Source organism: Carlito syrichta, unplaced genomic scaffold (genome assembly GCF_000164805.1).
Source record: "Carlito syrichta isolate Samal-C Ts95f unplaced genomic scaffold, Tarsius_syrichta-2.0.1 Scaffold312049, whole genome shotgun sequence".
NCBI classification, from domain to species: Eukaryota; Metazoa; Chordata; class Mammalia; order Primates; family Tarsiidae; genus Carlito; species Carlito syrichta.
Window position 1 is genome coordinate 254,578 of NW_007256145.1, and position 3,486 is coordinate 258,063.

Consider the following 3,486-nt stretch of genomic DNA (forward strand, 5'->3'; position numbering starts at 1 on the left):
AAGAGAGAAGAGCAGGAGGGAAAACAGACATACATACCACTATCAGGTGAGAAAGAGATACAAGGCTGGAAAAAAGTGAAAAAAGACATGTAAGAAAGATTCCCTAAAGAATACTGATAGTTACACAGAGACAGACCAATAAAATCAAGAAACAGTGTAAGTCAGAAGGCAAACAATAAACGTAATCAAAACAGACAGTCAAAATGATAAAATCATAAGTCAAAATAAGTGATCAGACTAAAGTCACTTTAGCTCTGATCTCTGACCTCTCCCCTTTGTTTTTCATTGTAGGCAGCTAGATTTACTTGCAGTTTGGGTTTTTTGTTGTTGTTGTTAGTCAGCTCTCTGGGGGATTTGTCTCCTATTTTGCGACGTTACCTTAGGAACTGAGGTAGGGTTTGTTGATAGGTGGGCGGGGCAATGGAAGTCTGCCTGGAGAATGGCCGAGGCAGTTTTTGAAGATCCGTTTCTCTCCACTTGTCTGGGTCCCCCAGCTTGGAGTCACACGCTGAGTGCCTCAGTCAGGGTGGGCCCAGAGCTCCAGAGCTCCAAAGCTCCAAAGGGCAGGTGGTGAGCAGGGAGAGTGGCCCTGGGCCCCCCACAGAGTACTTCAGCCAGGAATGGGACCAGTGTCTCTGAGGGGTGGGTGCCCAGAGCCTCCCTGAGTGACTGGCGGCTTGGTGCTGGTTGCCGGGTGGGAGACAGTATAGCCAGAGAGGAAGCTCAGATCCGAGACTCCCATGCACATGATGGAATAGCAGCAGCAGGGGGCCGCAATATCTGGCCCTGCGTGGGACTGAAGGTCCCTGGACCTCGGACCAGTGCGGCTGGTGGTGGGCTGGGGGATGGGGAAAGAAAAGTAAGAGTCTTTTGGGAACTCACGTTTGGAGAATCTCACAAGTCCACCTATGCTGTTGCCATCTTGTTCCCATCTCCACGTTATCAATTTAAGTTAATTATCCCTACTTATTTTATACTCTGTAAGTGGAATGCTTCAAATTTGAAATGATACTGTTTAACAAATTCTAATAATTGTTTCTTGATGATTGTTTGGTAACAGAAAACTCTCTCTTCTATTTATTTAGATGCTGCAACTATTGAAAATTGTTTTAGACATAAATGAGACAAGAGGAAGCAGAACTATAATTAGAAAACATTAGAATACAGCACTTGAAGTTGTAGAACTTACAAGGAAAGTATTCTCTGTAGAAACAAAAATAGATAAAAAGAAGTATGCAAGCAATACAGAAATCATGGTTTTATTTGTTTATTTATTTATTTGCAAACAAGCTCATTTGAATCAATTCTCTAATAGAGGATATCTGAATATCTGGAAAAAATGTTAGTCAAAATTCTTGAGGAATTAAAGAACTAACAACATAGTCAAGAATTACGAGACTAGGGCTTATGGAAAGAAAGAGGTGTGCATTTATCTCATTTCATTATGACCTACCTCAAACTTAGTGGCTTAAAATGACAACTATTTTACTATGTATGCCAATTATATCAATCAGGAATTCTATCACCATAATTCTTCTGTTCCACATGGTAGGAAACAGCAATATGCCCGAGTGATTAATTTGTTTCATCTGGCCTTGGCAGAGGCCACTAGGCTGAAATTTGGCTGGGTGATGGGCTGCTCTTAAGGATCCAAGAAAATTATTGTAGAAATCATAACATAGATTTCTTGATCAGGTGTCTTTGTGGGAATGTATGGAAGGCTTGGAGCTTTTGAGACTATTGACCACAGTGGTTAATGTAGTCTCTCTTGCATTATTGTCTTGGGTTATAATAATTTTGCAAAGCAGCTCAGTACTCCAAAAGTGCCAGTATCAGCTGACAAGATGAGACAGCATGGTATTTTATATACTAACCTCAGAAGTCACAGTTTCACTTTGCTTTACACTTTATTGAATGAGATCATCACAAACCTGCTCAGATTAGAGGACAAGATAAAAAGACCTTGTGTTTTAATAGGATAAGCATCAAAACTGCTAGACAATGTCTTAAAACTGCTGACCAAGGTAAGTGATCCTGGAGTTTAAGGCCCTTTCATTCTAAAACCACTGGATGATTGTGCAGAATTGAAATATGTCACATTTCAAATAAGTTCACAGAATTTGTGGACCATGACCTTTCTAAGTTCACCTAGGAAGAAGTAAGGGTAAATTCAAACAGACTTGCTATCAACAGTTATTAAATACAGCTCCCCATGATCTCAATCCTTCACAGATAAAATAAATACCGAGTCATTACAGATAAAATAAATACCGAGTCAATTGAAAAAAATAATGGAAATAAGGGACTCAGTGCATACATTTCACAGCATACTAGACACAGCTGAAGAGAGCATAAATCAGAAGAAAATATACAGCATGAAACTAAGAGCTGCAAATAAATGACAGGTAGAAAAGAAAGGATAAGAGTCTGTAATAAAATGCAAAGAAAAAATTTTTAAAACAACCAAGAACAAATAAGAGAATATCTTCAAAGGAATACAACCTAGACTGAGCCAGGCTCGGTGGCTCAGCCTGTAATCCCATGCCTTTGGGAGGCTGAGGTGAGTGGATTGCCTAAGCCCGCGGGTTCGAGACTCGCCTGGGCAGCGAGACCTCATCTCTACAATAAATCAAAAAATCAGTCGGGCATGGTAGTGCATGCCTGTAATTCTGGCTACTTGAAAGGCTGAGGTGGAAGGATTGCCAGAGCCCTGCAAGTCGAGGCTGCGGTGGCCGGGAGCAGCCACTGCACTCCAGTCTGGGCAACAGAGTGAGACTCCAACTCAAAACAAAAAACCTAGACTGAAATTGGTTCATCAATAGAAAAAAACAAAAGGCAGAGAATAATAAAATGTCAATATCAAAATTCTGAAAAAACTTCTCCATCTAGAAGTATACATCCAGCAAAAATATTCAAAAATAATAAAGGTGACAAAAGACATTTTAAGAAAAATAAAAGAAATAAAGACAAGTTAAAAAAAACAATCTGGGAGAATATATTTTCAAGTTGTACTAAAGAGATATCAAAGGGAGTAGTCCAGGCAGAAGGAAATTGACTATAGAAGGAAACTAGAATTGAAGAAGATAGGAAAATTAATAGAGTAAATATGTGGCAAATGTAAAATAATGTTTTTTAATCAAAATATTAAGAAGAATAAGAAAGAAAAGTAGAAGAAATAGGAGGAGGAGAAAGAGGACAAAAGTTCTCATAAGAAGAATGTATAACTTTAAAGCTAATAGAAAAATATGAATAGCAATATATGACATAATTACAAAGAAGGGAAGAAAATAGTAAAATGTACAAAGAATGAGTGAGAAACACAAAAAAGCAAACTGGAAGACAGTTAATTGATAAGAAACACAATTTAAGCCCGGCTTGGTGGCTCAGCCTGTAATCCTGCACCTTTGGGAGGCTGAGGTGAGTGGACTGCCTGAGCCGCCTGGCAGGCAAGACCTCATCTTCACAATAAATCAAAAAAATTAGCCG